Below are 7,440 nucleotides of genomic sequence, written 5' to 3' on the forward strand. Positions count from 1 at the left end.
GGTGAAGGAAGGAGAGGTACTGGTGTCTTGGCTCTTGGCACCCTGCACCCGGAGATGTCGGGAGCTGGTCTGTGTGTTAACCAGAGGTGTGTGCCTCACTGAAGCTGAAACACAGCTGCAGGGGAGTGTCCCACCCCACCCCAACACACACCTGCGGGGCTGCAGGGAAGAGGCCGGCCCCTCCGTTTGGCCTTCTCTGCTTCTAGAGGGACTCTCCCCCAGCTTGCCTAGAGAAACAGGTGTGTGTGTGTGTGTGTGTGTGTGTGTGTGTGTGTGTGTGTGTGTGTGTAGGTCCTGGAGAAGGGTTTGGCCACCTCTGGCTTTCCCTCCGCTTTGCCCTGTGACCTTCCAAAGGCGCTCCTGGAGTCACCCACCCTCCGTCTCTTGAGTAGTGGAGGGCCCACTTCTAGTCAGTGAGCTACCGAAGGCAGAAGGATCAGGACTCTAGGAAATGCTTTGTTGGGACCTAGGTGCCTCGGGATGGCTCTAGCTGGGAGCAAGGATTAGAGAACCTTCTAATCAGAAGTGGGCAGTCAGAACATTTTATTCAGACCCCCTCCCCTTTTTTTTATTTCACAAGAAAATATGGAGACCCAGAGAGGGCCGTGACTTAGGTAAGGTCAAACAGCAAATTAGGCAAAGCGCTAAGGTGGATTGACTTCTGAGTCCCACCACACCAGCGTGTCCCCTACACGGAGAGCAGCTTGCTGTTGCCCAGGGATGCTTTGAGATGTGCCCTAGTCCTGGTCCTGGCCCTGGTCCTGGTCCTACAGGGCCTGTCTGAATAGTCCCCTGGGGTCCCTTCCTTCTCTCAAAGCCCTGGTTGAACACTGGTCTCTGCTTAGTATAGGGCATGTGTCTGTGACCAGGGAAAGGGCCTGAGAACCAGAGGCTTTGGCTTCTGCTTCTGGTTCTAACCTGAGTCGGGACATCAGCATGGTCCTCTGTGAAATGGGCACAAGTCTCTCATTCTTTTTTTTTTTTTTTTTGGTTTTTCGAGACAGGGTTTCTCTGTGTAGCTTTGTGCCTTTCCTGGATCTTGCTCTGTAGACCAGGCTGGCCTTGAACTCACAGAGATCCACCTGCCTCTGCCTCCCAAGTGCTGGGATTAAAGGCATGCGCCACCACCGCCCGGCATACAAGTCTCCCATTCTACACACCCACATCCCTCACGTCCCAGGGCCTCCTCTCTCTGAAGAGAGGCCCTCCTGGCTTGAGAAGAGAACTGTCATTGCCTCTGGGCTCAGAGACAAAGGGGGCCCATTCCAGGAATTGACCATCCTCGGAGAATTGAAGGGGAGGTGCCTTTCTTGCCCCCAGACGGTCAGGTGGTGGGGGTGGCCTGAACAGCAGCAGGCTGGTGACACGCTCTCCCTCCTTCCCCCATCTCTGCCGCCGGCAGCCTTCGCAGCTGTCAGGAATTAAGAGCTTGGAGCTGCTGGGGGTTGGGGTGGGACAATGAGAGCGCAGTCTGGCTGGACAACAGAAAAGCAGCCAGGGGCAGGAAGCAGCCGGTGTCACCAGAGCCTCGGTTGACCCCAGCCACCCTCTGCCCTCTCAACTCTCCCCCGCCATGGCGCTGCAGGGTCAAACCAATCACCTGATACTGCAGCAGGGTCCGATACAGGAAGGAGGCACAACCCCAGGATAGGCATCTGCAGGTTGGAGAATCAAGTTCCAACTGGCTGTTGGGGGAAACTGAGGCCCAGAATAGATTTGGAATAGACTCCACCCAACCCAGGCAATGAGGCCACATTCAAGGTGCAGACCTCCTTGCTCCTCACACAGTGCTCACCTTAATGTATCCCACACTTGAAGCAGCGTGTGCATCCCCTGGGATAGGCTATTGTGGGAATATTGATTCTAGGTCCTTTTTTTTTTTTTTTAAAGATTTATTTATTATATATACAGTGTTCTGCTTGCATGTATGCCTGCATGCCAGAAGAGGGCACCAGATCTCATTATAGATGGTTGTGAGCCATCATGTGGTTGCTGGGAATTGAACTCTGGACCTCTGGAAGAGCAGCCTGTACTCTTAACCTCTGAGCCATCTCTCCAGCCCTGATTCTAGGTCCTAAGGTACTGAATCAGCTTTTCCCAGGCACAAGGCCTGGGGATCTTCATTCATAACCATCTCCCAAATGTTTAGAGGAAACTACCTTTGGAAAATGCTATTGGCCTGGAAAGCAGCTGGCTGTTTCTCCTTTTAGCCTCTGTCTGAGGAAGGAGAGGAAGGGTCTCTGTTGCAGGACCCATGGAATACAGAAGTGCAAGGGGAGAAAGAATTTTTCCCCACTTTGGAAACTCTGGAAGGCGAGTACTGATGCCTGTAGCCTGTGCCCCCATCTTGGGTCTGGCCCGAGGTCATGAGGCCTAGCAATGCCCACATGCATAAGTGACACTTTGGCCTATGTGTAGATGAAGCCTAGTGTGCATCTGGGGCCCTAACCTGGATGACCTATGCCATGGCCAAGCCTCTACCAGCGCCAGCAGCCCCCAGTCTCCACCCCAGACCTGCCCTGGGACCTGGCCCTCAGCCCAGCCCCAGCCCCCGCAGCCGCCTGCCAGAGACCACAATTACAGGGGCCACTGGGGGTGGGGGTGGGGAGCTAGGAGGATGAAAGGCAGCTAGAGAATGATTCCAGCTGTGGCAGCTCTGGGGGAGGTCTCATGCGGAGGGAGGGCTGGGGGAGGCACAGGGTGAGAACAGGTGGGACCCTCACAGCCCCAGCCTAGCCCAGTCCAGTCCTGCTCTGTCTCGATGCTCAGTTGGAGAAGTTGGTCTGGGTGAAGAAGAGAAGGAAGATCTCTAGATGGATAAGGGGCCCTCCTTCCTGGTGAGCCTGCCTCAGCAAGGTAAGGGGAAGCAGTTCACTGCTTCCATGTCTCCAGCTTACTAACGTGACTCTCAAAGGGTAAGAGAGACAGTTGGGAACCCTTGGCCTCCGACTCATCCCTAGGCCTTCCACTCAGCCTTCTCATCCATCTGCTATGTTCTGCCTTTTCCTGATGTGGTCACACACCACACACATCTGGGGTGCCTCTGTGCTCTTTCCCTTTGCCCAAGTTCCACATGTCCCCCACCCCTCAGCCAGCAGGGGACCTTGCCTGTGCCTGGGGCTGAGCATCTGGGTGAGCTAGGGGAGGGGATGTCAGGGGGCACTTCTGAGCAGTGCAAGAGCACAGAGCCATCTCTGGGCTTACAGAGGAGCAGGCTCGTGACCGCCAACCCTGGCTTCCTGTTCAGCATGGTCACTTTTTAAGTTAGGGAGTTCCCAGACCCCTGTGGGACTCGGGGTCTTAGACAATGGATCCCTGCCATGTGACTAGCAACGTAAAGACCTCAGCAGAGCTGGGCAGTGGTGGCACACACCTTTAAGCCCAGCACTTAGGAGGAGGCAGAGACAGGCAGATCTCTGAGTTTGAGGCCAGCCTGGTCTACAGAGCTGGTTTCAAGATAGCCAGGATTACACAGACAAACCCTGTCTAGAAACACCCCTCCCTGCCTAAAAAAGACTGCAGTCTGTTCTGTACGCCATGTGTCAAGAAGCTCTCAGACAGCCCAATTTTGTGATGGGGTCACTGAGTCACAGACAGGTTAGCCACTTAGCCGCTTAACTGACTTGGCCAGGGCCTTTAAAAAAAAAAACTATATCTTACCTTCTTTTCAACCTACTTGGAGTGGTGTGGATTCATAGGGTCTGCTTTTCTGGCATCATAGAGGAAAATACCCAACACCCACATCATCCATCTCATCCCAGAACACCCTACCAGAACCAGGCAGTCATAGAGATACAGACTGGAGTCCCAGTCCTAGGTCTGGTCAACCTAGAGGTTCCAGACAGCCTGAAACCCCAGCGGCTTGACCTAAGCTGTCCGTGGGTCTCTAATCCTGCCGCGGGGTCTTCCTGCTCTTGAATTCCCCAGACGTCCTTCTCCTCTGGCAGCTCTCCGTCCATAGAGAAGTTGGACTCTGAGGCCCTCTGGTGGTCTATTTGTGAAGTACAAGACATTGAAAAAGCGCTGGACTGAGCGGGCATTGTTAGCGCCCGGGTGACTTTCATTGTCTGCACCAGGCTTTGGGTCTGCATTGGGGAAAAGGAAGAAGGGAAGAGAAGGGAGGGGAAGGAAGAGGGAAGAGAAAGGAAGACAGGAGAAGGGAGGGGAGGAGAAGAGAGGCACAGCAGCCGCACCTTCCCAGAGCTCTGGGAAAGGCAGATCTGTGAATATAAACTCCACCCCTCAGAGCTTTCCTTTCCTATGTTCCCCTGAAGGCCATTTCTACTCTGCCTCTTGGAAAGTTAGAGTCTGCTTCTGTCAGGAGATTCTGAGTTCAAATTCTCAATGGGATTGCCCTGAAGCCCAGGCGTCTGATGGAAGAAACACAGAAGGGAAACCACAAATGCCTTCCTTCTTCCACAGCCTGACATCCCCTGCCTACCGTGATGCTTGAGGTCCCGGCCCAGATAGACCATCCGGTGGGAGTAGATGGAAGCCACCATTAGTGTCTGTCCCGAGTTCCCTTCCTCTGTTTCATTTGAAGAAAGAACTCTGCGCCCCATCCCCTGTGGTCTTAGGAATCTGCCAATCTGTCACTGTAGCGTGTTTTCCCGGCAAGTGTTACTGGTTCAGGTTGAACTAATCAGTGTCTTCCTTGGGACTATAATGGAGGAGGCTTTTAAAAATAGATTGTGTGTGTGTGTGTGTGTGTGTGTGTGTGTGTGCATTTATACTTTGCCTGTATGAATGTTTGAGCAACATGTGGACGTCTGGTGCCTGCAGAGTCGAAGAAGGTGTCTGGTCCTCTGGAGCTGGAGTAAAGGATGGTTGTGAGCTACCATGTGGATGATGGGAACTGAACCTGGGTCCTCTGGAAGATCAACAACCAGGATCCCCTTCCCCCAAAACAAAAACAAAAACAAAAACAAAAAAAACCAAAAAAAAAAACACACACACACACACTCCTAAGCATGTACGCCCAAAACTGTCATGTAGAGAAAAATGTACACAGGGAGAGGATGAGGATGGCAGACAGACATGGTGAGCTGAAACGATGGACATGGGGTAGAGACTGAGGAATAAGAGAGACAGAGCGGGTGGAGGAGAGACAGAGGGGCCTGTAATGACATCACTCAAGTCCGTGCACTCAGCTCAGCTGTGGCTGAATTCGGACTAAATTCTGTAACTCCCTTTGGCCTCGTCTGACAGTTGGGTATCTTCACTTGCAGTCAGGAGCTGCCCCATACCTGCAAAGCAACAGCCCTCTCCCCCTGCTCTCACAGTAACTACCCTTCGTGAAACACAAATTTGGCATAATTTGCCAAATGCCGTGCTAAGTGTTTTTCCCATCTCAAGAAAAAGAAATCCTCCCAGCGTTTCTCTGAGGGTGTGGGATGGGCAGTCTATTTCCCCTCCGTGAATTTGGCCTGACTCTGTGATCTGTTCCTGCCCAGAGAGAGCAGTAGAGATATTATGTAACTTCCATGGCTGGACTCTCAGAAGACAAAACCTGCCTAGAGGCTCGACACTCTCTTTTTTTGACATCTTCCTACCTTCAGGCCACCATGCAGGGGGGAGGGGGAGCCCAAGTCAGCCACACAGAGAACCACCGAGTCCTTAGGCATGGAAACAAAACCTTAAGAACTCCCCAGACCAGCACATCTTCCAGCAGAATGACCCCAGGCACTCCACACCAAATTGCCCTCTGAACCAAACCCCGGAGCTGAGTTCTGACACATAGTTGTCCAAAAAGGATACCGAATAGTTACTTGGAGGCTGTTGTTACTTTGCCGTAGATAACTGAAATAGAGTGAGACCACACAGGAAGAGAAAACAGGCCACATTGGCCTGGGCTACACCAGCTTCAAACCCAATAATCTGAACCAAAAGCCCATACCTTTTCCTGCTTAGCTGCTAGGGGATGGAGTCATCCCCCAACTGCAGCATTCGCACTGGGGGAATATTCCACAGGTGGGCTGTGCATCCGATTCTCTTGGATGGAAGATGAAGGCACAAACCTCAACTCTAGAGAACCCAGAACTGTTCATGTGTCCTTTAACCCCTCACAATCAGCTCCCTGAGGGGAGCCTGCTTTAAAAAAAAATATGGCTGGGTGCCAGACAAGACCCTGGTACAAACTTGTTTTCCTCTGAATGTGATTAGAAACACTATACTGAGCAGGCAGTCTGCACAGAGTGTGTGTGTGTATGTGTGTATGTGTGTGTGTGTGTTTACGTGTGTACATATGGGCACCAGAAGACAAACTTGGGTGTTGTCTCTTGAAATTATTATTACATTTACTTACTTAATTATTCATATATATATATATTTGGAGAGAGAAAGAGAGAGATTGTGTTGTTTTAGGAATCAAATTCAGGTCATTGGGGGAGCACACACCTTTATCTATTGAGTCATCTAGAAGCCCCCTCCCTTTTTGAGACAGTCTTTCACTTGGGAAATCACCCCAAGTAGGCCTAGGCCTGGCTAGCTAGCCCCAATGATCTTCTTGTCTCCCTCTCCCAAGTGCTGGGATTAGGAGTCCATCACCATATTGGGCTTTCTTTGTTTGTTTTGGTTTTGTTTTTTTATTTGTTTGTTTGCTTTTTTGTTTTTTGGGTTTTTGTTTTTGTTTTTTGTTTTGTTTTTTTTTTTGTTTTTGTTTTTTTTGGTTTTTTTTGTTGTTTTTTTTTTTGAGACAGGGTTTCTCTGTGTAGCCATGACTGTCCTGGAACTCACTCTGTAGACCAGGCTGGCCTCAAACTCAGAGACCTGCCTGCCTCTGATTAAAGGCATGTGCCGCCACTACCAGGCCATGTTGGGTTTTTAATGTGAGTGCTGGGGATGGAACTCAGGGCCAGCCCTTGTGCTTGTAAAGTCAGCCCTTTACCTGACTGAGTGATCTCCCAGCCGGCAACAGTCTTTTGAGAGCTGATAGGACGGCTAGTTTTGATGGTAACAAAAGCAGGTGTTCCTCGCAAGTAGTTTCATTGTATTTTACAGTCTATAAAGAGCTTTGATCTCACGACCCCAAAAGTCTACCCTTGATTTCCTCAGGAGTCGCAGAAACAGACATGATGTCCTAGAAATGAACACAAAGGCTCGACAACTGAGCACACTACAAGAAGCTGCTGGGCCCTTGGTGTCCCTTTAAAATGGAATCACTTGTTCTCAAGATTCAGGTGCCTGGTGTGAACAAAGGGGTGCCGAAGGAGAGCTACGGGGTTTCCAGGAGCCCTCCCTCTCCTTCCCCTGCCTCAGTGATGGGTGGAATTATAGATTCAGGTCAAAACGCTAGTTCTCTCAGGACCACCTAACTCCCTTCCATATCCTGGCCCTCTAGGAATACCTCCCCTCAAACTGTGGGTCCTGTCCTATTGATTTAAATGTCTTTATTGATACTAAAGTCGCCCATCCACCCCAGTAATTCTAAGGAGCACCGTC

The sequence above is a fragment of the Peromyscus eremicus genome, chromosome 13 (genome assembly GCF_949786415.1).
Source record: "Peromyscus eremicus chromosome 13, PerEre_H2_v1, whole genome shotgun sequence".
Classification (NCBI taxonomy): domain Eukaryota; kingdom Metazoa; phylum Chordata; class Mammalia; order Rodentia; family Cricetidae; genus Peromyscus; species Peromyscus eremicus.